Genomic DNA, 22718 nt, shown 5'->3' on the forward strand with positions numbered 1-22718 from the left:
CATCTTCTAAGAATGTATCCAAGGCAGTATCTGCTGGAGTTGTAACAAGAGTGTCCACAGGAGGACACCAATTATGCTCAGAACATGCTGAAGTGTATTATATCTTACAGATGCAATTGTTAATTCCCCATTTCAACTTAGAATCTGGTATTGCAGAAAGGGAAGTTGTACTGGGCATGTTTATTCTGCTAGCATGACTGTCAGGGGCGGCTTGTGCTATAGGACTGCAGGACTACAGCCCCACAGCTGTGGAAACAAAACAAAACAAAATAAAAAAATGGAAAGAAAAAAAAAACTTTTCTCAAGTTCTGGAACGACTAGCGCAGGCATGATTTAGATTGGGAATTCTCCTGGAACTCGCGCATACCATGCAAGTTTCACAGATTGGGAGCTCCAGACTGCTTTGTCAGCAGTCCAGATAGGAGGAAAGGCCATCTTTGCCTTGCAACCCAGAAGTCTATGCAGTGACGACCGCACAGAGGTAGGGAACTGAAACAAGGTGTGTGGTGTGTGTGTGTGTCTCTTGGGCACAGAGGCAGGGAACGTGTGTGTGTGTGTGTGTGTGTGTGTGTGTGTGTGTGTGTGTGTGTGTGTGTGTGTGTGTGTGTGTGTGTGTGTGTGTGTGTGTGTGTGTGTGTGTGTGTGTGTGTGAAATGAAATGCCCCAAGTGCTATATGGTGGTGGGTAGAGAACAGGCTTGAATCCTGTACCTTGGGCCCAGGTGGCAAAAGCCTGAATTCCCTACCCACCACCATTTGTAAAAGAATTGCAGATTTCTCCCTCATACTTGTTCTGTTCCTCATAAAATCTGTGGTTTCTGTATTTTTGTGTCCTCACAAAGTCAGTAGTGCATTGGTACAGTGGTAGTATTGTTGCCTGACAGCTACAGGTTCTCTGGTTTGATTCTTGGCTGGGGTGCCTTCTGTGTGGAGTCTGCATGTCCTCCCTGTGTTTGTGTGTGTTTCCTCTGGTATCCTTCCATCTTACAAAGGCATGTGTCTGATTGGAGTGTTTCTCCCTGGGCCTCTGCTGAAAATTGGCTTTTGTTCCAAGTCAGACTTTCCTGGTTAACAAATGTTAAATAAAAATGACAAGCATTTGAATTTCAGACTTCATATTCTTCAGAAAGTACATGATAACACAGAAGCTTTTATTCTAGCAATTTTCTAAGTTTATAAGATGGATATTTGAAATGTGCCCCTATTTGTGGGACTGTATTCCCCCATTATTGGCTTCATCTAGGTTTTTTGTGCTAAGGTTGAGAGCTATGGTAAGAACTGAATTCACTGAATATGTTTGGGGGCTGTATTCCCCCATTACTGGCGTTGTCCAGGTGTTTTTTGCTAAGAGACTGAGAGCTATGTTGAGAACTGAATTCACTGAATATGTTTGGGGGCTGTAGTCCCCCATTACTGGCATTGTCTGGGTGTTTTTGCTAAGAGGTTGAGAGCTATGGTGAGAAGTGAATTCACTGAATATGTTTGGGGGCTGTATTCCCCCATTATTGGCTTTGTTCAGGTGTTTTGTGCTAAGAGGTTGACAGCTATGGTGAGAACTGAATTCACTAAATGGTAGCCATTTAAATTTCAGTCTTCCTCTTTTTTCACAAAACAGCTGATGTGGCATAATGGAATGTTGCTCTGACTGTTTTGCACAGGGTCCTGGGTTCAAGACTTGGCAGTTAAATGGATGGTGGTAACATATCATTTTATTCTAGCAACTTTCCAACATTATACAAGCAATGTTTAAAATGTGTCCTTGGTTTTTGTGCTTTTGTCCCCCCCCCAGTAAATTCTATTTTTTTCCAGATTTATTGTGCTGCAAAGTTCAGAGATACAGCTGAGTGATTTTACAAGGAGCTGAGAGCTGCAGGGGAACAAAAGTTTAGTGCTGCTTATGCTGAGTCTACTTGTATTATAACAGGTAGTGTACTTGCTTTTGATGCAGAAGGCTGTGGGTTCTACTCCCACAGTAGATGAATGTATTGCTGATACTGTACTGTGTTGCAAAGGGGGTGGATACTGCAATCCTTTTTGGCAAAGATACCTAGTAACTATGAACCTGTTATCAGTTTGTCATTCATTCCCTATTGCAATATTACTAGCTTATCATTTTTTAGTGTGTATGCAATTTATTCCTCAAGGGCAACAGGTACTTTATTTGTAGATGAAACATTGCAATATAAAGTTGTTTGCTACCTCTTCATTAGTTACAGATCTCTTTAATGTGGAATTATTTAAATTACTTTTACTTCTTCAGAGATTGTGCATATGTACTGATACTGGTGGACTGTAGAAGCTTGAGTAGACTTTTATGATGGAAATGTTCTGAATTGGGTAGTTTTTTTCATTATTGGTGCATGCATTTTGTTTCATTGTTTACTGGAAAATTTTAAAAACAATACATTTACAAAACCCTCTAAAACTGTACTGCATTGTACAAGGAATATAATTTAATACAATCAGGAAAGTGTATGAAAGAGCATGTGTATGCTTCGTGTGCAAGGGGCCTGTGATTTGAAAACAGCCCAAACTCAAAGTTAATATTTATCTGCCACTGGCAAAATGTATTTTCTTTGAATGTGGGTTTCAATAATGTTTCAATGAATGTGAGTGTCAAGGGCAGAGAAGTTTTAATGCTAAGTCTATTTCCATTGTGAGACTGCATTGCTTTGTTTAGCAGATATCTATTACTGTTTGTGCTGTAAAATGCAAAATAAAACTTTCAAATGAAGTCCAAATCATTGCAGAAGTAAAGCAGTATGCACATTAGTGTTTATGGTAAATGGGGTGAAATAGCCAAGTAGTGGTTCATTGGAATGGCTGCAGGGGGGGAGGCTCCATTCAACCATGATTTTGTGATGGGGAAGGGCAGCAAACTCAAAGACAGCCCCAACTATACCTCTCAACTCTCCAGATTTTTGCAGAATAAGTAGATTTTTGCTTCTTATTTTTGGTTTGTTCCTCATAAAATATGTGGTTTTCTGGCAAATCATTTAGGAATAAAGTCACTAAATAATGACAGACACTGAGTTTCAGACTTCATAACCTTCAGAAAAATGCATAATAAAGCAAGACCTGTTATTCTATCAACTGTCTCAGTTTATACAAGAGCAACTTTAAGTACTATTTATATGTTCCCCCAATATATTTTGACTTGTCCAGATTTCCTGCATTAGCAGGTTGAGAGGTATGTGCAAATAAATTGCTTTATAGAATTAGGCATATCCAAACCTCTCAACTGTCCCCGATTTTGGATCAAAATGTTGCTCTTCCCCTAATAATCCCTCTGCAAAGTGGCAATTTTGTTAGAAAACATGGAGGGTTTACAATTAATAAATAACTGTAATAATCAGAGTTATAGATTACTTTTATTTCAGAAATGCATGTAGATTATTTTATTTTGTCAGCTGCTCAAGTTAGCAGTACTAATATTAAAAGTGTCCCTTCTTTGACAGGTTCCCAGCTGTATTGTGTTGCTATTTTTTATTTTTGCATCACATTTTTAGTCCATTTTTCATAAAATTGTGTTTTTTGGCAAATTAGTGACAAATCATTAAAGACTAAAATTAGAAAATAATGACAGACATTTCAGTTTCAGATTTCATACCCTTCAGAAAATTCATACTCACGCAAGACCTACTATTCTATTATATTTCTAAGTTTATAAGGGCAATATTTAAAAATGTTCCTTATTTGTGGGCCTTTTTCCCACTTCTATGTATGGCTTTGTCCAGATTTCTTGCTCTGGGGTTGAGAGGTATGACAAATGTGTCATTTCAGATTGTGACATACTTGTTGCACCCCACTCCCCCATGTAGTGACTCTGGATGTGTTCAAGAAAGGCAAGGAGCAGTTATGCAGTGTAAATGTGCAGAGTATCCCCCCATTCAAGGTAGACACAAGCAATACAGTGGCTTTTCATCTGTCCTTGATTTTGCAGAATGTTCTGGTTTCTGTCATATTTTTATACTGCTGATTTATGCTTATAATTATTCAGAAAGTGCCTGTTGCTCTGTGTTTAAGTAGTAATGCTTTAAGGACCATCAGGTAAGCTTGTCTAAGATTGTAAGATGCAAGTAAGTTTTAATAAGCTTACTGTTAAAGAATTGCCAACACTGAAAGCCTTTCTGTTGTTGCCATGCAGAGAATACTTACATAACCAGATAACATATAAGCCTTAGGTATTGAAATGCATATAACAGTATTTTTAATAAGGGACAGGATTACATTATTTTAAGAAGCTCATTACATTTGTTGGAGACTTGCAGTCATCTTTGCAAGCTTTACCTGCAAACTAAACAGAATGCCAATCTATTGTGTGTGGTCCATAACCTGTGCAGTAATCCTTTAAGCAATGCATGTTGAGCTTGTTTCCTGTTTGCTTTTCATTTTTCACTTTGATCATGTTTTTCCCATGAAACAAGTAGATAGTTGTTGTTAGGCAGCAGGTCTTTTTTGGATAAGAAACATTTTTATAAGTGGGAGTATCACAGAGATTGCTACTTTCAGTATGTTACTTGGTACTTTAATAAAGCTGAATATAAATTATAATTAGAACTGCAGTGCAAGGAGAAGTGGTTTGAGTTGAGTGCTGGTTGTTTTTCTTATACTTGATTTTGACTAGCATTTCAGTAATGTATTTAAAAAGTAATTTATTTTTTCATGGCTCACAACCTTTTTGTTTCCATCTAGATATTAAGTAAGCTGTCATGCAGCCAATGCATTGAAATATTTTTTCTTCTACACTTCATTTTGTCTTGATTGGACTCTCATAAGGATGGTTTGGTACCCAGGGCAGTGTATTTAATTAAAGTTACAGTTTTTGTGATTTTTGAGCATAGCTCCTCCCCTTTCTAGTTGACCACACCCAGTCCCATTTACCCCACCCATTCAGCTGTCTCCTGCAGCTCACCCTTGATTTGAAGTCACCAGCCACCACTAGGGTTACCACATGTCCCACTTTGTGAGGGACAGTCCCTCTTTGGGCAGTTGTGTCCTGCAAAAAAATTGAAAACATGGCAAATGTCCTGAGATTTTAGGACAAAAATATGTCCTATATTTTCTTTACTAGTTGCATAAAACAAGTTATTTTGTATCTGAAACACCTAAATGTTATAAGAAACAATAAGCAACTAAAATGCTACAAGAATAAGCTTTTATTTAGGCATAAAAGTGAAGTTCTGTCCTTTGTACTAGCCATGGGCTTGTTTTGCCCTGCAAAATCTGACATTTCTACAAAAAATGTCCCACTTTGGGCATTTGATAAGGTGGCAACCCTAGCCTCCACTGATGACTGTCATCAAGAAAAGAGGAAGTCAATGGAGAATGAATGAATCATTGAGTGAGTGATGTACCATATTGTTCAGTATGATGCAGTTTTATAAGCTTCTTAAAAATAATCAGGAACATAAAGACCACAGCTTCAAGCAATCTCTTTAGGAGTTACTACATTGTGTTTTAATATGAGTCATCTGACAAGCTTCTACAACATGAAAAGGGTCAGATAGGTGTTTAATAAGTATCACTTTGAGGTTCGAAGTAATGTATTAATTAAGTTGAATATTATTTTAAGTACATTTCCTTCATATTTGATATGTTTTAGAATTGAAAGTTCCAAGAATGAAAGTATGCAATGACAGCAGTATAGATAATCTTTTCATTTTGAGTAACTGTATTATTTATGCATTGCCACATTATTCCAATATATTTGCTGTCACAGATAATGTTTCAAGTCAGTGTCTTCATTATTACATGCAATGCAAATCAAGCAAATGTCTCTGTTTTTTTTTTTTTTTTTTTTTTTGGAAAAACATAAGAAGCTAGTTTTATGTATGTGCAAGGTATGCATTGTGCTTGATTATGATTTGTGTATAAAGTCTTGGGAATGTAACTGCTGTAAGATTAACAGTCCAGATACCATTCAAGTCACAAGTTTTTAAACTGGACAATGAACAAACAACTGGTTTATTCTACTTAATGTAAATTCTTTCAATAGATTTACAGAACAGTGTGAGTGCTCAGCACTGTTTGTAATGTAACGCAATCAATATAGTTTGTCTGGACTATTGTGTTCGAACAGCAAAAAAGCTACTTTTAAGTTTTATTACTAATAACTACCTTGAAGACATTGTTTTTTTCTTCTGTAAAATGCAACTGTTTCAACCAGTTTTAAATGAAAAATAATTAGAAACCTTTATGCCTAATCATTTTTTCTAGTAATCTTGAGGTTTAGGTTTCCACATACTAGTTGATGGCATAAAAATTAGCCATAAAGCCTGGAGGTAAATAACAGGAAATTAGTGTGTGCGTGTGTGTGTGTGTGTGTGTGTGTGTGTGTGTGTGTGTGTGTGTGTGTGTGTGTGTGTGTGTGTATATATATATATATATATATATATATATATATATATATATATATATATTATATACATACATATGGGTCTAACTCTAATAACCAAAGTTTCACTTACCCTAAACTTACTTTATCAAGACAACGAGACAACAATGCTGAATGTTGAATAAATGGAACATTCACATTACCGGAATTTTTAACAGGGAATGGGGGCAGTATGTTAAACCACCCATGTGGGGGTTACACTACCCACAGCCCCCCAACTAAATATACCAATTTTGGGATCACATTACAGTAAGGAAGAGGGCAAATTTCATCATGTTGGTCAAGTGCCTCCATTCCCTGTTAAAAAAATCTGTTAGTTTTGTGACGATTGAGGAGAGATGGACGAAGGCTGCCAGCCTAGTCAAATAGAATTTGGTATATAATTCTGGCATTTGTAAATAAATGTAAAATACAGGCATGTTTTCTTGAGTGTAAAAAAACACTGTGAAATGTGGAACTGCAAAATATGTGACAACATTGCACTCTACTGGCCCAGTGAAGCATGTTGTGATCCTTTCATATTAGAATTCGGCTCCAGTGTGGCTGGATAAAGGTTTCATGCCCATTGTTTTAAGGCTAAAGTTTATGACCAGAATTTACATGTGGAAGGTACTTTATTGCTCTAGTTTCTGTTAGAATATACATGTGAAATGCCTTGTATTGTTGTAAGTTTCTGAGGAGGTGTTATATTGCTAAATAATGCAGTTTGTGGCCTGAGAACTCAGACCAGGTGTTAAAATGATGCAATATGAATACTGGGAAAGTCTAAGTGTCAAAAAATATGTAATTTTAGGAGAGCCTTAGAGACATGTTTGTTAGTAATGTTTAAATACTATTTCTCACAAGAGACCAGAAAGGATTTTGACTTTGAACATCCAACTTATCAGCACACTGCCATATGCTCACATGTAAGTTTTAGCACTGTGATTTCTTGTAGGAATAGTTAAAGCTAGTAAAGATTAATTAGATATTTTTTCTTTGAAATCAGGCCTGTCCTACTGTATTATTTTAAGTTTCTGTGTGATCTCTGAACTCTTAGATATCTCTATGGTGTAGCAGTTTTGTCGTATGTTTTAATTATTTATTATTAAATATTTTTAAAACCTTCTACCTGTGGCTGATTTGTGTAGAGATAAGCTCTAGAGTACATTGCATATTTATAGAGGTTATTGTAATAGGCCACTCTAAAGTAAGCCTTGACTGTTGGTCATACTACTATTGGATTATAATATTGCACAGTAATAATTGGACACCATTTTAAGGGCCTTTTAGTAGCTGATATTATTAGCTGGGTGGTGTCAGGGATTACTACCATATGGTCTGGGCAAAGGGGCACAGCTGGAGAATCTGTGTCAGCCTTTCCGAGGAGTGTCTGTAAAGTTGTATAAATACTTATCTCAAAGTGTATGTGCGTGTTATGTCAGCTACTTGGGCAGGGACACGAAGCACTGGTTGGACAGAGAGGGTACTGGAGGTTTTAGCTTGCCCAGCTAGGCTGAGACCTGGACCCTATATCTGTGCCAGTGGGGAGACTTATTGGGGACCTGGAGAGCAAGGGAGCAACCAGCTCCAGACTGACTGTGATCTCTGTGTGCACTTAAGGGAAATTGTACTTTACTGTGTGTATTAGTTATCCTTTCCCCATCTAGGAGATGACCTCCCTGGTGTTAGTGGTGAGGATTGAGGCTCCTTGATTGCTGGGCCAGGGCACGGTCTTCACAAGTTTATACAACATTTGGTGTTGTCTCATAATGTAAGTTTCTTGTAAGTGGAATTTCGATTATTAGAAGTAGAACTATATATATATATATATATATATATATATATATATATATATATGTATATATATATATATATATATATATATATATTCATTTTAAAAGCTCGAATTCTCAAAAACCTGAATATCATATGGTCGAGACCATAAGTTCGCTTTTTGGAAACTCAAACTCCTAAAATGAAACGTAAAAAAACCCCAAAAAAAGTCAAACATCACTTTTGCAGGGGGGGCTTCTCCCCCCTGCGCCCCCACACCCCCCAACTTAAATATACTAACTGCGAGATTGTGGTACAGTGAGGAAAAGGGAAATTTCCCATTCCGCGCTGTATGCGGAAGCGTAAAATGGGAGATTTCCCGTTTCCTGTCAATATCGCAAAAAAAAAAATGAAAACATTACTTACACACAGAGAGTACAGGGGTCCTTGCCTCTGTGTGTAAGTAATGTTTTAAGGTAAGTAAAGTGTTATTTTTTAACACTACACATTCAAGTTACTGAAAGCTTGAGCATATGGTCTCGACCATATGCAATTCGAGCTTTCAGTAATTCGAGCATTTAAAGTGCTTCCATATATATATATATATATATATATATATATATATATATATATATATATATATATATACAGTACATGATTGTACTGACTATACTTAAGACACAGAAATTCAGTGAAAGTAAAGTCGACCAGAGAAAGTCAAAGTGTGCTAACAAAATTTGCAATGGTCAGAGTCATTATTTGCTCAGTGACCTACCATTTAGAGTTTCTAATGGCTCTTGGTTTCCTTTGCCTTGCTTTATTTACTGCAGTGTTGTGAAACTCTGCTCTTGTTTGAGCAAAATTGGACAGTTTCCCAAATTAGACACTTGTTCTCTACCAGTAACTATAGATGTGATCCCTCCAACACAAGTAACATATCTTATTTATAGCTATTGTTGAGACTAATGTTGCGTGCCAGTATTTTTAAAGTTTCTTTTTAGCAATCTATGACAGAAGGGGAATATGCAACACTTTGAGCTATTATTTGATAGAAGTGAGTTAGCACTGAGAATTTCTGTTTGTTCTTGGTTGCCTTTGTCTTTTATAATTTCTGCCACTTTGTTTTACCTTGCCCTTGTTTGAACAGAACTGCATAATATTAGCTACATAAGAGACTTCTGCACTGCAAGGGACTAGATGTTTAATTCATCTAGCACTGGAGAATTGTCTTATGTTTAACTAATATTGTGACCTGTATTGCTTACTAGTTTACTTAAAAAAAGTTTAAAGCTGTTCAGTATTTTTATTATTTTGAGAGAAAAGAAAATAGCTTTGGTCTCAGACTTTTATTGCCTACCAATATGTTTAAGATTTAGAGCTGTTTGGCATTTTATTCTTGTGAGAGAAGGTAAATGGTGTTGGCTGTCAGTTCCCTTTTCCTTGCTGTAATTTATGCAGCATTACATGAGTTTTCGATTGTTTGAGCAGGGCTGCTCAATGCACAGCACTGTACGAGTCCATTGGACAGTACAGTAGCTAGTGGGTTGTTTTCTGAAATTTCCTTTAAAGTGACCTAAACCAATTTACTGTGCACTCCATTCAGACCTTCTATATTGTATTGTCCTCCTATAAATATTTCCTCTGTACAGCACTGTCAAAATATTTTACTTCTTGCAATTATGTTGAGCCAAATGTATTATCATTTCCCATTACTACCTGTTGTGGATCACTAATCACTATAACCAAATCATCTAATACTCCAGGTGACTCTTTGTATTCAAATAGTTTATCTAAACTGTGGAACCACATCCCACTACCACTGAAATCCATTCAGAATGCCGGTATACGAGCCAATCAAAAAAAAAAAATCCCACAACAGAACCTCTTCAATTCAGTGCAGAACATCAGGCAGTTCAGCATTAAACACAAGTAGCTCTGTTTTGCGATTTTTTTTTTGATTGGCTGGTATACCAGCATATGGGCCAATCAAAAAAAAAAAAAAAAAACAAAGCAGAGGCTGTTTTGCTGGGATTTTAACCAGCATTCTGGGACTTGGGATCTGGTTATTGATCCCAGGACAGTCCTGCTCAAATAGAGACATCTGGCAGCCCTGCAGACACCCTACAAGTACACATATATATATTGATATTTAGGGACTTCTCAAAAAGAAAGCTCCTGTGGCTACATAGAGACCTAAATCATTTCCACTGCATCACTACCCAAAATGACAATATAAATAGAGGCAAAGCCTTTACTTCTGAATCCTTTTCTTATTTCAATAATTGTTTAGAGGAAGTAATACCTGCACATCCCACCTACTTGGGAAAGTTTGAAAACAAACCCTCATGGTGGAATTCTCATGTAAATAAACTCCATAGCAAAAGGAAGAAAGTGCTAAGTTCACATAGGCGGTGACATACTCTCCATCTTAATGGTTTCAAACTTGCTAGCAAAGAACTTAAGGCAGCAGTCAGAAAACAGATAACTGATTATAAATTCAAAGTGGCCACTGATACCAAAAGTACTTCAGGTCTTTCTTTGACTACATTAGAAATTTAAGAAATAATATTCATCATTGCTCAGAACTGATGTACAATGCTACCACCTAAACTCATCTCAAAGTAATAGCTGAAATGTAAGCTAACAAATTTAGTGCAAATTTCACCTTGCCAACCATCATACCTGCCCCTGATTCTTTAGCTCCCAAACTCTCCGATCACTGTGGAACAAATTGTAGTAGTTCATTTTAAAACAAAGAGCTCCACATCCATTTGCCTGATAATATTCCAGGAAACATACTAATATGAACCATGTTTGGCCTATCAAACCTCTATAAAATCTGTCTTACATGCCAGACCTGCAATGCCAGGGAAACTGCTGTCATGAGCTGTCATGATGCATCTGTTTATTTACTTACTTATCTATTAGCATTTGTAAACCTTGGCTCTAGATAATTGCCATTGTTGAAGTGACACCCTGACCTCACGTGCAGAAATGGGAAAAGGAGTTGTGTATGGGTTTGTTTACCAAGATAGTACAAATGGGTACCCTTTCAGTAAAGAACTAGGAGAAAAGATCAACACAAAGTATATGCATTAAGTTTACAAAAGGTTACAGTAAGACAGGAATGTAGTTCTATTAATAATGTGAATAAAGATTATCAGTTGATGGTTAGAAGACAAAAAAGTTCATATTACAGAAAGGTAGTCCTAACTACTAAACTGTAAGAGAAACAAAAAAAAAAAGATATGATAAGCATCAACTGCAACCAATCAGAGCTATTGCATACTTGCATTGTGTGTGTCTTGAATATTCAACAAGAGAGAATGATATGAGTAAACAATCAAGAGCTAATAAGTAGATCCTACTACGGTATAAGGGCACATTATTTTGTTTTAGGTTCATAGGTTCATAGGTTCATACTAGGCTATCTGCCCTGGGGCAATTATAAGCCTAGCCTGATTCTGTATGGCTTATGCCACCCCTTGATTTGAGTATACTGTGCCCTTTTTTAGATTTAGTTTACTGTGCCTCTGTCTAATAGTGACACGGGAGTAATCCCTGGAACAAACCTACGATCCCCCCATCCACCTACCGAGATTCTTCTTGAAGAGATTCAGTGAGGTGTTCTGCCTCACATGAACTGGAATTCTATTCCAGAGCAAAGGGAGCCTCTGGGTTATGAACCTGTCCCTCCAGCAAGTTCTATTTATTTCTGTGCTGAGGTTCACGTCCCTTGAGCGTGTGGCTCTAAGGGATTTAGATTTACTGAGGTGGAGCATGTCCATTAATTCTGGATTTGACATAGCTTTGTATGTCAGGCATAGATCGCCTCGAAGTAGGCGGTATGCAACTGAGTAGAGCTGGAGTTTTTTTAACCAAGCAGCATATGGCATCTGTTTGAGACCCTTGATCCTCTTGGTGAGATACTTTTGGGGTCTTTCTAATTGCTGTAGGTGTCGGGTAAGGTACATCCCAAAGGGGACATTGTATTCTATGATGGGCCTGATGAGGGATGAATAAAGGGGCACGATTACCTCTCTTGATCTAGATGTGAAATCCTTCGTGATGAGGTGGGCTATGTAGAAGGTCCTTCTAACCACTTTGGCAGTGTGGTTTTCAAAGGAGAGATTGCTATCAACTTGGGTCCCCAGGTCCTTAATAACTTTCTCTGTACTTAATGGGTTTCCGCCTATGTGGTAATTTGTGGGCACATTGTTTTTGCCAAAGTGTATGACTATACATTTTTTGGCATTTAGTTTTAAACCATGGCGCTGGCACCAGTTATCTGTTTCTGTGAGACCTTTTTGAAGGATGTTTGTGTCAACTGGAGAGTTGATTTTGGTGCCCAGTTTGCAGTCATCTGCGAACTTGGTGAGCCATAGTCCTCCCATATTTGCCTGTACCTCAGAAAAGTATATACCGAACAAGAGTGGTCCCAGGACAGAACCCTGTGGGATGCCACTTGTGACTGGTTTCGAGTCTGACATGGCTCCAGCAACTCTCACTCTGTGGGTTCTGTCTTTGAGCCAGTTTGCGACCCATCTTGTGACATAGGGGTTTATATTTAAGCTGGATAGCTTATCTATGATGCCCGAGTGGGGTATTGTGTCAAATGCCTTTGCAAGGTTCAGATAGGCTGTGTGGACTACCTTCCCTTCATCTATGGCTTTGGTGACTGTTTCAAAGAAGTCAACCAGGTTCAAAAGGCAGGATCTGCCCTTGACAGGTTTGTCTAGCTTGGTTTACTTAAAGCTCTTTTCAGCAAAGGCCCAGGGAGAAAAACTTCAACATTTTACAAACAGTTTTAAAAATACTTTTAGTAATATACATGAACAGACATTAAGTAATATACATTAACAATTACCCATACATTTGCAGATTAGATAACATTTATCTGAAAGCAGAGGCTACTATTCCAGTATAAAAGACAATTATGCATTAGTAGATGTTGAGCATTGAACATTCGTAGAGGTGTATTACTGGGTTTATCAGTGAGATCAAGTGATTAGTGCTTAGAATTTTAAAGAAATTGAATTATGGAAAAGAACTAGGTAAAGCAGAAAATGTTAATATTGTAGTTCAGAGATGGGGTGTAAATCAGGTTCAGAGGCAAGTGTGTGTGTGTGTGTGTGTGTGTGTGTGTGTGTGTGTGTGTGTGTGTGTGTGTGTGTGTGTGTATCTGTATATATGGGTCTACTTTGAAACATCTAAAACCCATAACATCTAATTTCATAACATTGAGACCAGGACATCTAAAACCCATAACATCAAATTTCATAATATCTAACGCTACAAATCACAACAAAATAACATCCCCTTCACATATAACAATACCAAACTACCAAGCACAGTTTTTACTACGTTTTTGATGGGGGGCATTCCCCCCTGCACCCCCCACTCCCCTTGTAAATTAAATATACCAACTCCAAGATCATACTATAGTGGAAAAAAGTTAATTTCCTAACCCCACTGTATCAAGCCCCCCCCCCCCTACAGAAATGGAGTAAAAGTGTGTTTGGTAGTTTGGTGTCATTATATGTCGTTGTAGCTGGAGGGGGTGTTATTTTCATGTGATTTGTACTGTTAGATATTATGAAATTCAATGTTATGGGTTTTAGATGTTTTGGGTTTTAGATGTTCTGGTCACAATGTTATGAAATTAGATGTCATGGGTTTTAGATGTTTTGAAGGGGAACTATATATCTACACACACATACATATGACTATCATAAGGTTTATATTAGAAGTAAGGATGAGGAGTATCACAAAATAATGAATATAGTTGGGAAATGCTATAAAAACTATTCAAGCAGAGGTAAAGACTGGTTGTGATGTATAAGATTCTGAAAAGGAGAAATGGTTTGACAATATGGCATGCTGCAGGTAAGAAATATTTATCCTGGAAATGTACAAGAATGGATCCATTGATTTGATAGGAGAAGTTTTAGTTGTGTTTTAAATGAGTTTGCATTCTGAATGGATTTCAGTGGTAGTGGGATGTGGTTCCATAGTTTAGATACACTATTTGAATATAAGAATCAGCTGCAGCATTAGATGATTTGGTTATAGTGATAAGTGATTTTTCTTCAAATTGTAAAGTTAAATTAAAGAGAAAGTTCTAATCGTGGAGTAATGCTGTATTAAGTTGTTAATAGCTGGGCAATTCATTGGCTTCTAGAGAAGTCTGTGCACTGTAGTTAGCTGAGAAAGAGCTAGGTGATGTATTGTTCCAAACAGTTTAATTCTCTGAGGGCTAGGCAGTGGTGAGTTCTGTTGTTATAGTTTACTGCAAATTTGCCTGTTGTATTATAACTTTGCTCAAGTTTAGACAGTTGTGAGAGTTGAGGGTTAGTGAAGCTTGGGGCCGCATAGAAGAGAGATGGCAGTAAGAAAGTTAGAGACTATATATCTTCTGGCTATGACCATGATATAATTTTTGCTGTGTATAATGTACCTTGTTTTTGATAACTTTTTGAACCATATATGATGCATGGTGGCCAAATTTCAAGTGATTGTAATGGCACCCAGTAATTTTGTGTGGTTTACCTGTTCTAGCATGGTGGTGTTGGCAGAGACTATAGTGAATAGTGTTTGGCAGATATGTGTATTGAGTTGAAGAGCAGTAATTGATTTATTTTTTTTTTTAGTGTTTAGAAGTAGTTGTGAATTACTTAGCCATGTTTGAATCAAAGATTGTTGTGTAAGGTCTTGGAATTTAGAGAGAGATTTGGCAGAACAGATTAGGATTAAGTCATCAGCATTTTGAATTAGGGTATACTTTTTTTAGGAGTGTATAGGTCATTGAGGAATATGTTGAAAAGTACTGGGCCTATTACACATCATTGTGGGACAGTAGAAGTTACTGACAAGAAGGTGGAGAAAATTATTTTTCCATTTCATTGCTTGTGCTCTGTTTGAGAAGCAGGTATGGAACCACTGCAGTGAGGAGTTGGCAAGCCCTAAGAATAAGACTTTATGTAAGTTTATGTAAGAGTTTCTGGTAGGAAACAGTATCAAAAGCTCTTGATAAGTCTAGGAAGATGGTGGAGACTAGGCTTCCGGCATTCCTACATTTATTAACATTGCTTTCTATGCTTAGGTTTATACAGAATGCTCATAGTTGACTGACTTGGTTGATCAAGGTGAGTTAAGAGAGAGCAAGAGATATTAGGAGTAGTTTATGAAGTACAGAGGAACAATGATAAGTGCATACAAGGATACTCGATTGTAAGATAGGTTTCTTCCTTATATAAGTTAGTTCCAGTCACCAGCCCTGGTAATTATAGACCCATTAATCTTACCAGCCTTTTTGTAACGCCAAGGATGTATTAGTTCTTATAGTTAAACATTTGTGTGTGTATGATTTCTTTCCCCTTCTGTGGACAGCCACTAAGAATGGATTTTGCCCAGTTGGAGTTCCGTGGCTAACATTTCTGCATAAATTTAGACATTGATAATCTTTCGCCATGGATCCACATCGGTTTAGGTGTGTGAAAGACAGCTTATACCTTCTTTACCTTGTAGACTTCCTTGAAAGTTTAACTCAGTCCTGTGAATTACAGAGTGCAAATGGCATGCTTGGACCTAGTAAAGGCATTCTATAGTATTTGCCATGCAGTCTTCACTGGCAAACCCTTATGCAATAAGATAGCAAACTGGTAGTCAGCTCTATTAGAATTATAAGTGCCACTTCAATAAGACAAAGTCTCACAAGTGGGACCCATCAGATATCTGTTGTGGGTTCACTTGTATTTGGCATTTATTTTTCTGGTCTACAAGGCAATATCTAATGTCTCCAATTAACAAAATTCACTGATGACTGTAAACTGGGGACTGTTATTTGAACACCAACCAATGTAAGGTACTCCAGGAGGGGTTAGATTTCACAGACAATTGCTACAAGGACAGTGGCCTCAGTCTAAATGCTAAAAAATGTAGTAGAATCTATTTTGGTAGAAGAATGAATTCCTTTTCATATTATATAGATGACATACCCCTTACAAGTGACATGCATTAGAGACCTAGGCATCATTGTGGATGACTCCAAGTCATTTGACAATTATGAGTCCACTGTAGTTAGAAAATTCTTCTGTCTTATCCAACTAATATCCAAGGACTTACACTGTGGTCATCTCTTATCCTCCCATTATTGGATATAATGTTTCTTTTGAAAACCACCTATCAAAATATATCACTCAGCTGGCGAGATCTCAGATGCTCCCATGCAAAAATGTCACAGGCATAAAATTCTTTGGCTATCCAGACTAACTGATTGCTTTGTCCCTGTATCCTGCTTCTTATACATTATTTTACCTTGATCTATATTTGGCCTGTTAGTCTATGGAAGACCTCATCCTCTGTATCTTCTCAGAAATAAAACTAATGTTCCTTCAAACACACATACAAACCTCAATCTCTATCAACAAATTAATAGGACACAGTGGCTTGATCATATCCTAGCATATTCCCCACTTACAGAAAAAAAGTCCCCTTGTATAGGAAGTAACGTAGGAATGCATAGGAAGACTAAACTAGGCAACGGAATGTCTACTTCTCTTCAGGCTTATCTTATGTAACCCTCCTTAACGCAGGAGGTAACTCTTGATGTTTGGTGTTCTGACGAGCTTGTTAATGGTATGACTGACTGTCTGCTATTGTGAGTAGGTCACATAATGTATTACTTTTGCTGCCACATCCTGGTAGATACAATCCACTGTGTCTTACTGCAGAAACATGAAACACCAAAGCAAACATTATCTAATATATAAAATAATGTGATCATCTTAATTATTGAGCTTCTTGCAAGTGAAAAGAATTGCATTTTATTCTACCCTTATGTTTCAAGTCTAATTTTTATCTGTGTTTCAGAGAAGTTGTAATATTCACAATCACAGTCCTTTTCAGAGATATTGAATACATTTTTCATTTTTTTTATTCTGTAGAGGTTTCCATCTTTCTAGACTATCAAAGGGAATATAACAAGCCACGTTTGTAAGAAGGATTTTTCCGGCTGTTAATTTATTCTTAGGATTTCAGTTAAGCTTTCTAATTGCCATTTGGACATTTGGTAACATTAGTTGCAGTTTGGATGCAACATTACATTATCTGTAAATAATAATAGCCTTGCTAATGACCTTGTTGAATAAATACCCATTCCTATACATGCAAGCTCTCTCAAAATTTTCATTATTTTTGGTAAGAACATCTTGTAAGTCTTCTAGCTTTACAGTATTGAGGAATAAAGGCCTGCCTGTAGTGACAATGACCACACTTTGAATCTGGATGTGAGAGCACTGGAGCCAGTAAGCAGGGAATTGTCAGGTGCATACATAAATACTCTGCCCCTGCTATAGTGCCCTGATATTCCTTCCACCCTAACTTGACAAGGTAATTTGGGGCTTCACCACCATTATACCCCCTTCTGTAGTCATGGCCAAGATACCTGGTGGAGGGATATCGGGAGGAATGGCATAAATGGCAGCTGATGGTCCCCTAAATCAGGCCAAAAATCAAACAGAACAGTATGTAAATACAGCAGTATACAAATAATTTCAAATTATTTAGAGGCATCCAGGGATAAAGTGCTACTTGAAAATGTTATTCTTAAAATGGTGAACAACCAAGTTACAATGTTACCATTAAGCATATATCACATAAACATGTGGATAGTACAAACAAAGATTGAGACAACTACTTTAGTTTATGATGCTAATAGACAGATACGTTTTAAGTACATAGCCAACAATTATTTGATATTTATAGGTAATCTGTTAGTGGTTGTTAGCCATGGAAGTCCAACTGGGAAAAATCCATTGTTAGTGGCTGCCCAGATAAGGGAAAAATCACATGCACACAAATGCTTAACTATAAGCAAAGAGGACTGAAAGAAAAATTATAAATTTAAGAAGCCCTAAAATAAGTCCTACTGTCAGAAAATAATCTCTGACTAGCAGTCAGGGCTAATTTATGAAAATTAGTCAACCATTGCACACAATCTAGTCTAACATAGCAGGGTCCTCTGTAATAAAGGTAAAGATAAAAGACATGAAGATAAACAGATTGCAGTGAAGTCTTCTGAATCAGTGTTGTGATGGCTTGTTCATGTACGTACACACACACACAAACACACACACGCACACACACACACACACACACACACACACACACACACACACACACACACACACACACACACACACACACATCGTGTGTGTGTAGTCATCAGCTGTTTAATCAACTGCATATGATCGACTAAACAGATGCTCAACAGATGTGCAAAACTGCATAATTCCCAAGTTGTGAAATATGCCCTGGCCCTGTATTCATGCAACCTCGCAGTATTTTTTAAAAGAAGATTTTGCATGCACCGAGTCTGTTTCTTGACACTTGTACTGGCTTGTCGATGTTGGTGGAACCTTATAAAATCAATTGGGTGTTTTTGATTTTGTTTACTGTGGTAATGCACTGAACAATACTGACCAACTTTAGGCTCATCCCAGTGAATTACAAAACATTTCGCAAACCAAAATAGGCAGAAATGTAAGTAATGTACAAGTGATTCAGATTAGTTACGTAGAAAAACTGTGTATGTATATTCTAGTAAAGAAGCAGAGTGTTATGTACAATATATACCTCATTTCTAAAGTGGGCTAACCTTTAGTATTTCTGTGAGTGAAGAGAAGTGGAAGGGGGTACGGGTATTCAGTTTGGTGATATGTCCTGTGTTGAAGCTGGAGCATTTGGCTTGGATGATGAGGTGCTTTTTGAGTTGCATTCCATATTTGGAGTTGTGTTGATTTTTTCTTTAGGTTAAAGGGGAGAGCTTGCCAAAAGTTTAGGTGCCTGTGAGGAGACTGCATGTGCAGTGGAGGTTCATGACAGTTGGTGTGACTTTAGTAGTGTCTCGGGTTGTATGCAAGAGTTTTTTCATTTTGTTTAGATACAAGTAGAGCAAAGTTCTGCAGCTGAATTAAAGTTGGGACTGGGCTCTTAACAGTAGATTAGATCTTTGTTTTATGGGTAGCCGTTTGACTTTTTTCTAGGGTGATATAATCATGCTTATTGATGGTGAATTTGTAAGTAATTGGCAGATGCTGCTGGAAAGTGTTTGAAGAGTAGTTTTTTAAGTCAAATGTAAAAATGTGTATCCCATATTCTAGTTGCAAGAGGAGAACTCCTTTGCTGATGGCTGCTCTGGCTGTGGTTGAGATAGAAAAGGAGAGACCATTTTGGCCTAGAAGAGGAGGGAGTTTATTTTTCTTCTCACTCAGTCTATTTGGAAATGGAAGCCTAGAGCTTGATCAATCCATAATCCCAGGTGTTTGAAGGTGGGGGGCTGTTTCTGTGATGTAAGTCAAAGACAGTGAAAGAGTAAGGTGTTTGGTGAATTATCTGAGGAGTTCCAAAAAGCATAGTTTACATCTTGGAAGGGTTGAAAAGTAGTTTGTGGTTTATGAGCCATTGGTGGAGCTTGTATAAGTCTGGAGTTGGCATTTAATGTTGGTGTGTGAAAGACCTGAATAGTAAATAAACATGTCATCAGCACAGGGGATGAGTGGGAGATGGGGGAGATCACGAGGAAGTTTGTTTATAAATATGGTTAAGAGAAGGGGGTAAGAATGAATTCTTGTGGTGCAGGCTTTGACTGGGTGGATTCTATTTTAACTCTGAAGTGTCTGTCATTGAGGAAGTTTTTTTAAATAGACAGCACTGTTTGAGCTGATAATTTCAGTTAGTTTAGAAGAAGATATTTGTCAAAGAGATATGCCTTTGTCAGCCCTATTACCTGTAAGTAGGCATCTATTAGAGTTTTACAGGATGTCATCATTTAGCGGCCAAATTGCTGTGATAGTACTTTGCCAAGGCTAGAATCCCTGCACATTGTAAGAGAGCAAATAGTACTACTGAATATAAGAAAGTTGGGTAAAGTCTATTTTTTTTCTTTAGAAATTTGCTGTGAGATGGAAGGATGAATGTCAGATGAAAGTGAAAGGTACCATTTGGAACAGTTTGCTTTGGGATGGGTTTAATTAAATCAGTCTGCAAATTTGTGGCATTATGTTTTGCATGAGACATAGATTTTATATATGAGTGAATGACTGGTAAACTGTGATGTATGAGTCAGGGGTTCATGTCAGACCCAAGAGGGGTGTCGGTGTGAATATATTCATGTAGATTAGAGTATTCTTTGGGACATATGCATTTGAAGTGGAAGAAGAATATGAATGGTGGTGGGGTGGATAATTCATGATCTGTGGGACTAAGTGGAGTTTATTAATGTGAGATTGCTAAATTCTTTAAGGAAATCTTCTTGGGAAAGATTTATTGTGCCACATTGAATGGTGTTTGTAGAGAGCATGTCATGAGAAAGATTTCCTCCTGTAAGAAGAATAACTTTCCAAAAGTGCCTAGGGAAATGTGAATGAGTGATTTGTTTGTTTCTTAGTAGATTGTGTTTGTACCATCAAACAGACTGGTTGGCTAAGTTGCACAAGGCTATAAAGGAAACGTGGTTCTCAGTTATGAAGGTTTGCTTTCATTTTTGCCATGATTCATCTCTTAGAATGGCCAGGTGTTCCATTTCAGTGGAAAGCTATTTTTAGTGGGTTTATAAATCCAGTGGATAAGTTGGAAAATGTGCCTTGCAGCTAGAGAAGCAAGTGATTAGGGTTATAGCTGCTCTATTAGCATAATTTACGAAGAGTATACTATTCCATTTGGGGGATGTGTAAGTCTTTAGTACAATGTCCTTCAATTTAATTAAAAAATATAACCTATAGTGGTAGCAGTTTCATTATAAAATAGGACAGTATCTCTATAAGGCTTAAGTGAGTTCCTAGACTTCTATTAAATACCAACTCTTTTATTTCATGTACAAGAAATGTGCTAATGTGGCAACTTATGTTCTGATTCTTACAGAGAAAATCAGAAATTTAGCCACACACACAAACAGATGTAGAGGCAGAAATATATGCACACACATGGAAGTGCACGAGTGCACATGTGTGTGTGTGTGCGCATGCATGCTCACACACACACGCACACATACACACACACACACACACACACACACACACACACACACACACACACACACACGCGCGGGCACGCACACATACACACACATATGCTGCAATTTTCTTGACTGTATACCTCAGATGTCTTATTGTGATTACATGAATGAAGAAGTATATGCTAAACTAATATTTACTTATTTATTCATTTATTTTGAATTTATTAACCGGAGTAGAGCACTGATCCCATTGGATACCTTTCATTCTCAGCCTGGGGAAAACACAATAGATAGATGACATTGTATAGAGAGTGAATGGCGAAATGCAGTATATATACATATATGATATATAAAGTGATTATCATAGTTGGGTTAAGGGTATGAAGGCAGTAGGTAAAGGCATTATATACTGAGTAAGTGAAATATCAAACACAGTTGGTGCGCAGTATAGATAAACATGCATGCACCCGAGAACATGAAGACACACGCACACACACACACACACACACACACACACACACACACACACACACACACACACACACACACACATTCTTGTAACTCCTGCTGCATTTACTTGCACTAGTTTTACTTTGCTGTTCATTTTTCCACATCTGCTAACTGCAGTCAGGGAAAGAGGACGGGACAGGTTCTTGTAATTTTTGTTATTTTATTTTTATTTATTATTTTACTTCCTCCTGCTTCCCTTCTTAAAACCATGATTAATGAGGATAATCACTATGGTGCCCATCTAATTTATTTTCCATCTCCGTTCAACAGAGGTTTAATATGTTGATGTGAAGCTGCAGAATTCTTTTTATTGGGCTCTGCTTGTGCATTAATACACTGTTGGCAAATATTTGGTCTCCGTTAGGGTTTTGTTTTATGTACAGTCTATTATCTAACAGGGGATAATTAGTTGTTCAATGTATGTATTTATGGTTATGGATTCTTTTTCAAGTTTAAGTTCAGTATTCTTATATGTTTTGATATGTTTCATATCATCAGTCTTGACATACAGAATATCTGGTAATTAAACTGCTGCAGTGGAAGGACTCCCTATTACGCTAAGCAGAAAATCAGTCTGTGAGTGAGTTTGAAACCTTTATGATTGTAATTAAATTAAACAAAGAAGTGTTTTTTCAATAAAATCTGCAGACTTGGCCATGATAATGTCAATAACTTAAATTGTGTCAGTGTACCCGGTTAATTGAAAGAGATTGACAGGGACAAATGGAGTGCAGGTTTGATGCTTTGAGTTAAATTCATCTCTGCTTTTCATGTCTGACAGATTTTCTTTGCAACTGTTGCAAACAACTGCAGTAGGGTACTATTCCTGAGGCACATGTAGTCATTTTTATTTTTTTAAATCACATTATTAATATTTATGTTAGTCATACATCCCAACTGTTTCAGTAGAGGAAGGCAGACACCTGCAGGATTGAGTTGTGAATGCAACTTGTCTGTGTGGACTGATGCATTACTAACAAAAGCTGAAAAACTGAAGTTCTAAAAAAAAATTACCTTCAATGTTTTTAAATTTTTTGCAGAC

Source organism: Protopterus annectens, chromosome 2.part0 (assembly GCF_019279795.1).
Source record: "Protopterus annectens isolate FY-2018-M chromosome 2.part0, PAN1.0, whole genome shotgun sequence".
Lineage (NCBI taxonomy): Eukaryota > Metazoa > Chordata > Ceratodontiformes > Protopteridae > Protopterus > Protopterus annectens.